Here is a 14,960-nt window from a genome sequence, read left to right as displayed (position 1 = left end):
GTCCTCTGCACAAGTTCACTGAAGCATCCAAAAGGTTATGCTGCTAGGGTACCGACCATGGAACATTTTATTTTATTACTTTCTTGAGCTTTTAAGTTTAATTTTATATTTAGTTATTTAGTTGATGTAAAGGTACTCTTGAAATCTGTGTATCTGTTATTTGCCAAATGATTCGTTCTAAATGTTCACCTTTAACCTTTTTGGTATGTTGTTGGGTGTACATTTCACTCTATCCAGTGTGGCCAATCTCCCTTGTGGGTACCCCCCCCCCTCCCGCAAGCCATGTTTTGAGGCAACAACAACCGATGATTTCAGCTAAAGGAGCACTGATGGGCTTAGAAAAACTGAAGTCCTTTGCTGCCCAGCAGACTGTTATGCCGGAGAAGATTCACATGAGCTTGGGCACAGACTCAATTCATGACCATGCTGTCTTAAGTGTAAAAGTGCAGCAAAAGATTAGTTTTGTACACAAAGTGCAAATGGGCTGAAATGTCATTTCAACATCTGATGTTTCTTTTAGCTGATAACATGCTGCAACACTTATATGAGTGAGCTTTAGCAAGCTTTTTTCTGAGGTCCCTTTAAGTTTCACTCTAGTTCGTGAAAGGTCTTGCAGCAATGACAGACAGGTGACACTACTTTGTCCTCTCACACATGGCTAAATACTTAACATCCTGCTTGCAGCAGTGTTACGAAAGGTGTACGGGTCTTCAAAGTGCACAAACATCATCCTGTTAGCACCTCCACATCAAAATGTCCCAAAATTTTCTAGTTTTGAGAATTAAAACCACACTGTAACAAAACCCTTATTGAAATGTGCATCAGCACATTTTTCCTATTCATTCAGAATCAGCGGTCTCGTGAGTGCTGTTTAATGCTAATACGATGTAAAATGCACTTGCCTATGTGAGCTTGTAATCTGCCTGTTTCAGAGTTGACACATGCTACAACTATGCCCTCAATCAGCTCTGTCTGCATTTTGTACTAGTCATTTTGTACAGTACTAGTCCAAGCTTACACAAGATGATCCAGAAAAGAGAACTCAAGCTGCAAAACATTTAGTAACATCAACACATTTGTACCACTCCGTATCAGCAATGTAATGGCAAAGTACCGCATATTCAGAATGCCACACAATATGAGCAATTTGTTTCACATTCATTCCGAGGAAAAATTGTGCACTTTTGAGTAAGAACATCCGTGTTCTCGTTTTTCATAATTGTCTTGCGCACCCATTTTTTTTTCACTTAGCATTTAGACTTCTCCATACATTGCTCCCATGTAAAAACAGAAGTGGGCAAACATTTACTGTTTTTAAGAATGTTTTCCTTTTACTGCGATAGCAGTTGAGGATAGTGGAATGCTACAGTACAAGAACCGACAGACGGCACTCAAGGTGCACTAACACACAGCATGTCTGTGTACTTTGTGTGCCTCCTTTGTCTCCGTCAATTCCCATGCTGTAGCCTTCCACTATGTTCAATCAACAAGCCCAAGTAGTTACTGAGCAGCTGGGCGCTCAAATATCGATTCACTGTGCCCATCCACCTATTTTATTTATTGTACCGTGGTCAGGCCATCTTTGTTCGTGTTCATGCTTACCACTGGGTGAAAAAAAAAAGCTTTATACACATTACCCTTGGGGATTGAACTTATGCCCCTGAAGCAATGCACCGCAGAAAGCTGGATGCACAAGCCAATGAGCCATTGGAGACTTCGGTATTTATCTGGGCCATTGTGTGCCATACAGACTCTGAGAGGGAATCTGCACGTTTATTTTAGAAGCCAGCAAGCAATACTGTAGCGAAAACTTGCACATAGCAACGCTGTTCTCAAGACACTATCCAATGTGTTGGGTCTGCTGCTGTTGCAATAAACCAGTTCAGAGTTTGGAAAATCACGTAAGTTTGTTTCTGCTACATGGGCAATTGCTGGATATCATTAGGTACTATGATAAATACAGCAGTGCCATCATGAAAGCAATTTTGTTTTTTGAACTTCCTATTTTCATGGCAGTTTCATTTTTTTTTCATCAGGCTTTGCTTCTTTTGTTTTTCAGACCTTGGACTCGTTTGTTCGGTGCACTTGCTTTTCAATTAGGAGGCATGTCGCTTTTTTTTTAACCACTACCTGTGGTGGTGTCTCCACAGTTTGATGGTCCTCAAAATCTTGGTGGTGGCTGCTTTGTTTTACCTGGAAAAGTAGAGCAAGGCATCCTTTTAGCATCATGTTACTACACTAAGTATGAGAGCACAAGTGCCTGAATTAAGGTAAGTGCCAATTATGCACGAGAGAAAAGTAATGTTTGGATGCAGCGATTCGGTGGAAGGCTTCATACTGTTCTGGGTAAATGTGTTGTGCAATTTTGTCCATGCAGTTTTTATAATGTGCATTTTAACAATACCTAATAACTGGTGATGCAAAAGGTGCCAAGAATATTGTCCCAGAACAAGCATGCCTGAAAGCGTAAAAAAACAGCATGGCAGAAACACACAGCTGACAATTGCAGGTCTCAGAACTTTGTTAAAAAATAACACTTTTCTAGCTTGGAAGCAGTGGAGAAAGGAATTTGTTGTGCACAAAGAGCTAAATTTGCAACCATAAATATTTCCACTTAGTCCTGCTTTTACAAAAATTTCTATAAAGACAAAAATGCGCAATCACCATGTACAGCACAAATAAATTCATTCATTTGCAACTATATCGAATTGCTACTTTGCACAAGTTTCAAGTTGTATTGGCGAAATAGCGTCACTTCAGAGTATCTTTTGTGCACTTTAATGTCTTAATCAATGCAGCTTGCAGATTTGAAATATTTTTGCACAGAATGACTATCTTTTAATACTTCATAAGTTTCAGGATTTAAATGCAACAAATTTTACTAGTCCATTTTGTCTTTTACTAAACATATACTTCATGTTGCACCAAAAGCTGACGTTCTTATGGCTCTCATGCCCCTGCCATACTTACATTCTGGAAATGTAAAACGATGCAGAGCTCAGTCATAGCATTTGTGCAATAAGCATCAATATGCTGGCATCTTGAGAATCTTCCAGAAACCTGCAAGGAAAATAAGTACATGTGAATTCATGCTTCCAAATGCGTATGCACAAAGTGCAAGAACTAGAAGTGATGAATCACTTCCTACATGCATGCTTACTTGTGAAATGGGCCTTTTGGCATCTTCTTTACGACTTGCACATTTGCAATGTGTCGGAACCACATTTCCTTTGTTGATACTTCACACACTAAGCAAAATTTTTTTTTAAATGGAATGTGCTCCAGCTAGTGGCAAGAAGCAAAAAGCGGGCTAGGTAAGAGGAAAAAGTAAAAGCCAGTGTGCTTACTTCGTCACCAGTGGGGAGTGCAAATTCAACAAACTTTGTCTAAGTTGGTTGGATGGGTTCCCTCTAAATCGTATGGTGCACACAAGCTACGAGAGTTTGTTGGAATCGGCTGTAACCATCAAAACATTTTTCTATATGAAATAAGATTGTTGTGTGTATTTGCAAATGTTCGCTCCAATCATATTGTGTTCACATTCTGCCTTTCTAACATGAAAGGGTGACTGCTTCAGCTGACGAGTACCCCTCAACTTCTACAACATTTAAAAGCTATACAGCAGACATTTTGAATTGTCATTTTCATGTTTCCAGTAAGGCCTGTTATATGTCGACAATCAGCGACTCAGAAAATGCTTGCAAAGCAGAGTGAGCTTTGAACCTCCAGATGCTGCACAAGTTTTGTGCACCATGGTAGCCTCAAAGCACAGCATCCTGAAGGCTCCACAATCAAAGATGGTGATGCAGGGGCATCTGTCAACCCAGGAAAAGTGAGGGCTGTAGTACAATGCACAATGACCTGTTGCGGGCAGCAGTGTGGGCACACAAGCCTAACAAAGGAAACAATGTTCAGGTTATTCCACACCAGCTTGCCACAACCCAATAAAAAAAATACAAAGTAATACACAAATATATACCAAGTGTTCTACATAACCACACAGTAAAGGTAAACCACATCACAGCTACACTTTTGCATGCATAAATACTGGCCCTGAGCAATAAAGGATATACCATATTGTGTACATCCCTGCAAAATCGTCATACAAAGCAGCCCACTTCCAATACATCATGTAAAAAATATGGAGTTAAGGACAGGTTGAGCTCAGAAAGGCTTAGCTGTAGCCATTGTAACTTCAACATACAGTTGTACAGAATATTCAGGCTGCAGATGGAACACTGGTAGCTTTGAAAAAGCCATGGTGGTTTATTCACAATTATAGATGCATGAATGAAAAAAGGATGTTTGTTGCCTTGTAACGTAAACAGCTTGCTGCTTTGCAAAAACAATCAGCAAGCAAGCAAAAACAAGCGGCAGAACTGAACTTAAAAATTCTGCATTCTATTGAAAGTAATATCAAAATGACTATGACATATAAATAAGACATGAATATATTGATCTGTCCAAGACATTGAAGATAAAATCTGCATAAGATCACCATGCTCTGACATCGCAAATATGAAATGGAGATCTGTTTTAAGTTTAAGAGATGCAATTACACAAATGCCATAAGAGTTCACTGTTTCTCTTGCTTTATGGCTGGCAGCCTGACCAATCGAACAACAGGGTTCAAGTTTCTTGTACTTGCAAACTGGCTGTATGGCACTCGAGCATCGAAATGTCGGACAAAGAGGTTGTCAATGATGGTTTGTCTTTTAGAGTACTTCGACTTGATCTGCTTCAAGTGCAACATCACATTATTTCTTGAGTTTTCAACTTTGATATGACCATTGGGGAAAAACTGGACACTCCTGAAGGTGTTGGAAATAGATGTAAATTCTTGTGGTGCCCAATCACCTAAACTTACTACAGCACCGGCACTGTCAATGTCACTGGCAGTGGTTGCACCATGAGTTTTTACAATGTGCTTACATAGTCTTTCAAAAGTGGCAAAGCTTATAAAACATTCAGAGCACACATGGGACCCTTCATGCACTCCAGAAAGCAAAGAGCTGGGTACTTTGGTCGAATTCCTTCCAGGTGTGTGCATGGTATTCAGTTCAGACAGTTTTTGGAGAACATTTTCGTCAATTACAATGCTTCCATTAACTTTTTTGCAAGCAGCAGCATCAATAAATGCTGATGCAAGTATTTTCAGCCGAAATTTACCTCGCAATTTGCCTTGTGATTCTATGCAGGAGGTTTTTTCTAAAATACTTTTTTGAGGCTGTACAGAAGATTTGATGGAAGCCATGCCAAAGCCTTTCAATGCATAAGGCAACGGTGTAGATATGTTGGATTCCTCTGACGGTTCATCTGTGCTGTTGTCACTGTGGAGAACCAGCGAAGACAGAGGCTCAGACAATGCCTGGTCTTGAAGAGCGGGGCCACCTTCTGCATTGAAGAAGGAGCCATCATCTGGGTATATACAATTGACCACAGGCTTTGTATGCTGCGCTGGCATCTCTTGGGTTGCAGATGGTCTTCTATTACCATCTGCATGGGTGGGCATGGCACTGCATTGCGGTTGCTCCACTTGACTGCCGACACAGGCAGAGGTGACAAAATCAATTGCTTTCTTCAAATTTTTTATCATGGTTTTGCCCTTTGCTTTAAGCCTTGATCGACCGGCCCCCTTCAGGTAATGCTGAGCTTCATCTACCCATGATGGTGCCACCTGCATACCTACATCAACCACTTTTCCATCCTGAAGACTCCACACAGAGAATGGCTGCCCTATATGATGACAACCAGCATGCATGAGCAGACACCTTGATTTTTTGTATGACTTTAAGCAATGTCCACAGAAGAATGTCACTGTGTGCATGGTAGTCATGTGGCAAATGTAGGAAAGCACCGTGTCCCAGCATGTAGAACACACATCACAAAAATACTTTCTGGCAGTCAGGTCATCTGCAGATTCTGCCTGGCTCGCATCATACTGCTCATCAGCCTTGCCATTTTCATAGCATGCTCCAGGTTCAAAATCAACAGTGTCTTTACAGCCCTCAGTTTCTGCACAAGTTGAGGAGGATAAAATATTCGGAGCACAAAACTCTGCTTTTCTAGCTGCTACAGCTTGGTCAGCTTTGCCTTGCTCATCCTGGTAGATTTGGTGCATCTGAATTATGTGATTGTCAACATCACATTGATTTGTGCTTCCAAATGAGCAGTCTTTGTAGGGACAAAACAAAATGCCACTGTGCCTTTCAACAATGTGCGAGAGGAGATCTACGATAGAAACAAGAAAGCCACACTTAGGACAGTTAAGTGATGACTGCAAGGGATGACACTCAGCAAGATGGTTCATAAAATCAAACACATCCCCATATTCCATGCTGCAGTCTTCTATGTTACAAAAGAATTGTTGTTTACCTGGGAAGGTAGAGAGAGCAATTTCAGTTGCGCTGAGTGTTGGTCGATCATGGTCAATCTCTTTTTCGTTTTGAGCATGCTCATATGATGGAAGTAGACATTCATTTCTATCTAGTCCCATATCCATCTCAACAGTATGCCAATTTTCATTGACACTGCAACTTGTAGGGTTAGTTTCTGCAACAGGGAAGGTAGACAGTCCCATTTCAGTTATGCTGGATGTTGGTCGATAATGGTCAATTTCTTCACTTTGAGCACGCTCACATAATGGAAGTAGACATTTATTTTTTTCTAGACCCATATCCATATCAACAGTGTGGTTATTTGCATTGACATTGCAACTTGTAAGGTTATTTTCTGCAATGGGGAAGGTAGACAGTCCCATTTCAGTTATGCTGGGTGTTGGTTGATCAAGGTCAATTTTTTCACTTTGAGCATGCTCACATGATGGAAGCAGACATTCATTTCCTTCTAGTCCCATATCCATCTCAACAGTGTGCCAATTTTCATTGACATTGCAACTTGTAGGGTTATTTTCTGCGATGGGGAAGGCAGACAGTCCCATTTCAGTTACGCTGAGTGTTGGTCGATCCCGGTCAATCTCTTTGCTTGGAGCATGTTCACATGATGGAAGTAGACATTCATTTCCTTCTAGTCCCATATCCATCTCAACAGTGTGGCAATTTTCATTGACATTGCAACTTGTAAGGTTATTTTCTGCAATGGGGAAGGCAGACAGTCCCATTTCAGTTATGCTGGGTGTTGGTTGATCATGGTCAATTTCTTCACTTTGAGCACGCTCACATAATGGAAGTAGACATTTATTTTTTTCTAGTCCCATATCCATCTCAACAGCGTGGCGATTTGCATTGACATTGCAACTTGTAAGGTTATTTTCTGCAATGGGGAAGGTAGACAGTCCCATTTCAGTTATGCTGGGTGTTGGTTGATCATGGTCAATTTCTTCACTGTGAGCATGCTCACATGATGGAAGTAGACATTTATTTTTTTCTAGTCCCATATCCATCTCAACAGTGTGGTGATTTGCATTTACATTGCAAGTTGTAGAATTATTTTCTGCAATGGGGAAGGTACACAGTCCCGTTTCAGTTATGCTGGGTGCTGGTCGATCATGGTCAATTTCTTTTTCGCGTTGAGATTGCTCACATGATGGAAGTACACATTCATTTTCTAGTTCCATATCCATCTCAACAGTGTGCTTAAAACTTGTAGGGTTATTTTCTGCAACTTCTTCCTCCAATGCTGCTCCACAAATGTCTGGCGTGATTTGTCTTGATTCACTTGAACATGCTTTAATCTGTGGTAATGCAAGAATCAATGGTTGTGGCGGGAGCTCTCGCTGTACAGGCTCTTTTGTCAAATATTCTACAGCCAACTGTCGCAGTTCTTGAACAACAGTGAGCGAGTCCCCATTTCTAAGCAACAGCCTAAATGGCTTGTAAGAGTGTTCCTCCATTATGTGGCGCATGATGACCCAGTCATCATCTCCGCCCAAGTCGCAGTAAAGACAATGAACTTTAAAAAAGGCGTGATCACACCTGTAGTGCTCCAACAGCCTACTTGAAGAATCAGCATGGGCTAAACACAAATGACAGACATATACTTTAAACCCCCAGTGATACCGCTTGAGGTGTTCACGAAACATAGCAGTTGTGAGGCACTTGAAACGGCAGTCTTTGGAAAGTGCGCATACATACTCCTTTGGTCTGACTAAACTTTTTGTTTCACTGTTGGAAATAGGAGGCTCAGCACTACCAGGGTGCTGATGCCATGGTACTGGCTGTGTGTCATGTACGAGGTAAGCATGAATAGCTAGGTGAGCCTTTCCACTTGTGGAATATCCACACAGACCACAAAAATACATCTGAGGTTCCTGACAGATGGCTGGCTCCCTGTCCACTTGTTTGTTGTTTCTGCTCTGGAAGACACGAGGGGATGTTGTAGAAATCAAACCTGGTGTTCCAGAACCTAGAAGTCAATGCACAAATGTTAATGGCATCTGAAGCAAAATCTGCATGTAAGCTTTGAATGTTACAAAGAGAAACAATTTTATCTACTACGCATACCTCTCACAAAAGTCAACAATATCTCAAACAAACTAGCATTAAAGAACACACTGCCCTTGCTGCATAACTAGTGCGATATAGTAACCTTAAGTAGGCCATTCGGCTTTCTGCCAACTCTACTTTGGTACACAGCTGTTCACACAGAACAGAGTAAGCATGTCTTGCAACACCTGCAGTGAACTCATACAAAACAAACATGGACACTAAGCATTATGTTTACACCTTTGCTAATTCTGCAAATGCATGTACTTAGCCAACAGTCATGTACCCCCATATTTCACTCATGTTACCTTTTGTGCTATACATTCAGTTCCTCAATCAGGCAAAAGCTGCGCATGCACACACATACAATATAAAAACTCTACAAGTACAGTTACAGCTTGTCAAAACCCAACAGAATATAATGAAACACTGGACATAAAAAGGTAAGTGAAATTCCCACTTGAAATTCTCAGAGATCCATGTATTAAAATCTGATTTTAATGAAGTAAAATTGTTTTCCCAATGGATATAAGGAACTTGATTTGTCCCTGAAGCTAAATACCTGGCTTTGGCATACCAAATATATTACATTTTGCAGGGTTCGGCATCCATTTGGTGCGGATGTTTAAAACCCTCACGTCCCAGAGTTGAATATGCCGCCGTGCAGCACTGGTTTTTCTCACAACTGCGCATAAGCAGCAGATCATTATCTCCATCCCACTTCTCTCTCACTGCTGTGCCATGTAGGCTAGTGCAGCTAGACGTGACCTTCGGGATTGCACTGCACCCAACCTGCAAGATGTGCCGCACTGAGAGAGAAGTGCAATGGTGAGCTGCTGCTTGCTCATGGCACTGCGAAAGACCAGTGCCATCCACCTCTCTCTCACTGCGGCATGGAGCACAGGCTGGTGTAGCTTGGCATGACCTCAGAGATCACATCAGCACCGGTGCAATGTTGGAGGCCACGAGTTGGCCAAGCCAAGTCAGTGTGAAGAGGTTCGTTGACCTCCTTACTCACACAGTAGAGCCACGTGAGAGTGGTGGATCGGCCTGGATCACCTACGTAGTCAGTGGGCCATGTTGTGTGCTATAAGCTGCTCGAACCCGACACTCTTTTTGCGTTGCAGCGCAAGAGCTGTTTTCTTCGACCGCATCGCTGTTTTCATAATGCTGTAGACAAGCCAAGTGAAAAGCAAAAGCAATCACATTGGAACAGAAGGCAGCTGTTGTAAAAGCAGCTGTGTCAGGTGCTAAGTTGTGTGCTGCACACGCTGAAGATTCTATTGCAGTTTCATTAAAATTTCATCGCACATGTGATCGTGTAGCGATTCCACGGGCGGCAAAGTTGTCTTGTACTATGCATGTTTAAAGTTGCACACCTTATTGGGCATACAGTGCAGTAAAGGGCAACGGTAGACATAACAAAGTAATTTAGGCTCCACCTTAGATTTCATGACATTTTACTGTAGTCTTTTCCCTACACTCCAGTAATGTTTTGGCGCTCTTAATTAGATGCAGACAAAAAACAAATGACGGAGGACATTCATTTCTTCTGCCTGCCTGAAAAACTTGTCATCTATTAGACGACCTAAAACAACTTACAGTGATTCCAGATCCCTGCACTTTTTCCTAGGCATTTAACATGTCAGGCACTTGAGGGAAGAAATTTTCCAAATATTCATGCCTCAACACAACTGCTTCATAACCAGTTTTAAATCTGGAAACAGTAAAGAGGTAAGCTTATCTTTTAAGTACCAGCTGATTCAGAAATGTTGCACCAGGGCCAAAAAAGCATTCTCAAAGGTTGTGCACTTTGTGTACGCACACATAAAGCAACACATGGGCATGATACACTAAATGCTGATTCACACTCACTGACAATGGTCGCGCCACAAAGCTGGTCGCAAATGGTTGCTTTTCTCAAAAAGCTATTATACTGTGCCTGTCACTTGCTGCTGAACCAATCGGATACGCAGGAACAGGACTTTTGTATATGCAACTTATTTTACAAGACGATGCAATTGTGAGCAGATGGCGACTGGCCGGTCGCACTTGGTGCACTTGCCAGGCACAAATGGTCACGCCACCTCCTCTAGTTGGTCGTGTGAATGAGCTTTAAAAAGCACCTGCCCTCAGTGAAAAGTGCAAGGGCCTTAAAAGGGGTGTACTTTTAACGATATTTGGGAGCAGTTGCATGACACGTTGACAAATGGCAGCAACAGAACAAATCACAGGACACACTGTATGAGAGTTTCCTTCTGCTTGAACACCGAGCCTTACCTTGAAAGAGCCAATGCTAGTTTGCAGCACAGGTGATGCGACAGCGTCCAGAGCAAGGTACATTCATGGGTTGCCCACAAGTGGTCATATGACGGCTGCAATTAAATACAAATTCCAATTTTCACTTATGTGCCATGCTCCTTCTCACATCATCATCAGCCTATTTTATGTCCACTGCAGGATGAAGGCCTCTCCCTGCTATCTCCAATTACCCCTGTCCTGCGCCAACCAATTCCAACTAGCGCCTGCGAATTTCCCAATTCCACTGCCACCCCCCCTTGTCTTTTGCCTTCCTCAAATGTGCGTCCCTTCTCTTGGGACCCATTCTGTAACACTAATGGTCCACCAGTATCTAACCTACGCATTACATGACCTGCCCAGCTCCATCTTTTTCTCTTAATGTCAATTAGAACATCGGCTATTCCCTTTTCACATAATAAAGGCTGAGGGAATAAGCAAATTTTCAATGTGTAGTATGTTCTTTCGCAGGTGATCAAAGCCAGGATTCCAGTCCATGTTACTGATTCAATTACAAATTACATCTTTCACTAGACAATATAGAAAGGAGCCATACGATAGACTAAAAATTCACACAGGCTATAGCTCGAGCTGAGAGCCGCCCAACACTCCAACAGTTACCTGGTCCTGTTGAGCATGGCATGCTCATAGCACAGGCCCTGTTAAGGCCAAGCAGCATCATAGTACACTTGCTGCTGACACGAGTACCTCTATTATGACAAATATTTTGTAAATTGTGGTGCCGCAAGAATGGGTATTATATAAAATATCTACTTTTTGTGCAAAAATAGGGTATTGGCATTCACACGATTTCATTCAAATTTGCTTTTTCATTGTGCATCAGTACTATAGTTTCTTTCACTGGTAGTACTTGCATTAAGGTGGCACAACTTTTTCTAGAAAGCATGACACGCTAACAAGTGCTTCCCTAGGTCCCCATATCTGTAGCTCATGTCATTTCTGAGTGCTGTGTTGCGTCAGTGTCTTTATCTTCATTCCTTTCATACAGGACATTAGCAGTGTCATGGGAGAAATTATTTTTTTATTGTGTGTTGTTTAATGACATGGTAATGATGCCAGGCTTGACTTTAGTTTCTTCAGGTGTGCAGTGCTTCATATGGTCCACTTGCCAGCGCTGCTAACACCATGCATGAAGATAAAGTCTGGATGCTGCGCAGCAGCAACTAGCAATGGGACATTTGATAAAGGTGCAAACGAGCCAGTCATTTTACCCCACCCACTTTTTTTGGCTGCCCTACTTCCCTTCAAACACAATGTACACAAAAGGCCCATCTGATATCTCTGCTCAAGTCACAAATTATTGCCAATATTTTAACTAGTGGATTTATTTGCAAATAATGTAAGCATAATCACAACATCACAAAGATCAGGCCACCAGAGGTCATTCAAAATTACACGACCACTGAACTTTCTATACACTGCAATAGTGTAAAACTGGGCAAGTTGGCTGATCTTCATAGTAAAAGCAGTGCAAAAGGAACGGCAACACAAGGCAGACAAGTAGACAGGTCAGGCGCTCAACAACTGACTGGTTTATTGCAGACAGGAATTAATAAATACAAACAGACCATCTGCATGTGCTCCCTCACTCTACTAGAATTTGCTACATGTTTCAAGGAGGCCAATTTTACAATGGTGCAGGTTGATAGATGGGATGGAGATGCAATGTTTGTTTTTTAATGTGGAGAGCTTCAATAATGTATACACAGTTTTTGAAAAAGTCTTAGTACATAGTGTTTACAGAAAGGTTTAGCTACTGAGCATGCACATTTTCAGGCTCGGTCTCCCTGCGAACCTTACGATAAATGGGTAAAGAAATATGAGGCTTGAATGCAAAGAGCGGATAGCAGCAAGTACACATGAAGACATTTTGGAATTTTCAGCGCATTCGCCCTTTGCAAACAATCAATCCCCACATTACTGTTGCTCTCAGGTCGTGCCTTGAATGTAGCTAAGCCCATTCAATGTGAACATTATCCCTAACCAGTCAACTTCAAATTCTCACTCATAGATCTCCATCAATACAAAGCAATAACCCAGCAGCAAGAAAATTCGAGACAGAATTAGGTTGTTTTTGTCTAGTTTGTGCCTTTGGCCATGTTCGAGCTCAGTACAAGTCAATGAACAATAATCACTTCAACAATAACATTTCTAAAGCAAAGCTTCTTTGCCTCTTCCTCTCACTTTGCAGGTACTGGCTGCTGCTGTCAAGTAGACAACTTACGGCATTGGGCATGTGCCGATTCATTGCCAATGCCCCAGAATGGGTACATGTCACTGTGACATAATGGTTGCAGAACACTTAAATGTTTTCAGATGTGTCATATTTCCTTGCGCAGACAAATCTCAACATTGTTCCCCCAACAAGTATCATACATTGCCTCTGCACTCACGATAAACAGCTAACAGATACAGGAGGTGATGCTGTGCTCACACCAGCTACTACTGCTGCGACCTCGCCAACTCAAACAGGCTTTCTAGTTACGTGCCAACACTGCATTTGATCTATGTTTTTCTGCTGTAAATATGCAATGGTGTAACACTCGCAGCTCTATGCTGTTATCACAAGTTGGCAGAAATGCCCATGGTGCTGTAGATAATCACACCTAACATGTAGCTATCAGCCTTACCTGCAGGAGCGGACTCATGAACAGTAACGGTTTACAGGGCAGCTTTGCTTTGGCATCCTCTTGGAGTGCTGAAAATGAAATTGGCACGTCATTCCAAATCAATAAATTGCAAAAAGGCTTCTTTGTGCATTGCCTGCCCACAATAATGTTTCCATTTTGGAAATCACAAAGAAGCTTCAATACCTTACAGCCTATGTGCCCGGGTAGGTCAGTGCACACTGTATTGATAGGCGCCACACTGCGGTGCAGAATGCACAGTTGCAGGTTGGACGATTAAGTAGCGGAATGCGCGAGACACTTTGCAGTTTCTGCAATCAAATAATTTATGGTGGCACTACGTTTTACTCGGACCTAACTAGCAAAATGGCGCACCATGCGACCATTATCTCGGTGCAATGTCACAACGCTAAAGAACAACATATCATATATGGCCTAGGTACACTTGAACCAGTATTTAACACTGTAGGATGTGCCTTTCAGGGTTTGCCCAAACGCCGTGTTGTTTTCAGGCTGACGAAAGAACTTTTTGAACTGAACGCGTTAACAAAGACAGCAGGTGTCGTACGTCTTGCACCTAGCGATTTGTAACAAAGCAGCTATAAATTTACTTTTCGCCCGCTCGCATGGAAGACCGCAACCGACTAAAACCGTGAATTTGCTTTATTTGAAAACAACACAGCACAAGGTAAGCGGTATGAATACTAAAACAATATTCTCAACGTTACGCGAAGCATCAGAACAACGAAACACAGACCTACCAGTCAGATTTGCACTCTCATCAATGGCCAACATATATATGACAGAAAGCACATAGCATTCACACGAAAACATTTTACAATAACCTGCAGTTTGGTCAGCTGAGTTTCCCAACGTTTCGAACGCAAAAGAGCAGACTTCAGTCACAAATCGGTCTTCATGGCATTCCAATTTACCCGAATGGTGGACAGCGCGGCAATTCGAACGATCAGGGGCTCTAACGTTTGGTCTCTTCGCTTACGCAGTGGAAGAACACTATTACGCACACGACTTGAGTGAAAACGCACGTGTGCAAAGATTTATCAACGCCATTGTTCGCGCGTGAATTTGTCAGAAATGAACGAAAGTACAGAAGGTGGATGAAGAAAATGCGGGAACAGAGGATAAACAAACCTGCCCAGCCATTGAAGTGATGTGAGAGCTTCGTCCCCTTACGGCAACAAGTCGAACTGGAACTATTTCGCGCTGAACATTGCCTCCAAGATCCGCTAGCGCGCAGGCGTTGTGCACATGGAGGGAAAAAAAAAAACTGAGTCCGCGTGCTTGGAGAAAAGTGTGGAGGATGATGGTCGCAAGATAATGAGCCAACATTTGAAACTGACGACGCTGTCTCTGGTTTGAACTACTTCAATGCCAAGCATTCGTCCCGCTGATGTACGCAATTTTATGGCCGTGCACTGTTTTGGACGCGTTGTACATTCACCTATGTGATACAGATTATGATAGTACACCGACAGCCCAAGCCTTGTCCCGACAGCTGGTAGAAACGCACAAACACGTTCAGATTCATGATCAATGTTATTGGCGCACC

The 14,960-nt window shown here is 42.2% G+C and overlaps 1 long non-coding RNA gene across 4 annotated transcripts; it reads right to left on the bottom strand.

Moving 5' to 3' along the window:
- Positions 1–1,720: 1,720 nt before the first annotated feature.
- LOC126516631 (uncharacterized) lies at positions 1,721–14,639 on the bottom strand. 4 transcript variants are annotated; one of them, XR_011893360.1, is made up of 8 exons: positions 14,236–14,639; positions 13,394–13,461; positions 10,725–10,819; positions 9,463–9,614; positions 3,161–8,364; positions 2,971–3,060; positions 2,405–2,458; positions 1,721–2,193 (listed from the first exon to the last, which is right to left on the bottom strand). It is a non-coding gene; the product is annotated as an uncharacterized lncRNA (long non-coding RNA). The 4 variants fall into 4 exon arrangements; XR_011893361.1 differs by lacking the exon at positions 9,463–9,614 and having other exon boundaries at positions 14,152–14,638; XR_011893359.1 differs by lacking the exon at positions 9,463–9,614 and having other exon boundaries at positions 14,236–14,638.
- Between the last annotated feature and the right edge of the window lie 321 nt (positions 14,640–14,960).

This window comes from Dermacentor andersoni, chromosome 3 (genome assembly GCF_023375885.2).
Source record: "Dermacentor andersoni chromosome 3, qqDerAnde1_hic_scaffold, whole genome shotgun sequence".
Lineage (NCBI taxonomy): Eukaryota > Metazoa > Arthropoda > Arachnida > Ixodida > Ixodidae > Dermacentor > Dermacentor andersoni.
Note: the sequence above shows the minus strand (reverse complement) of the source record. Positions and strands in the feature narration are given on the sequence as shown.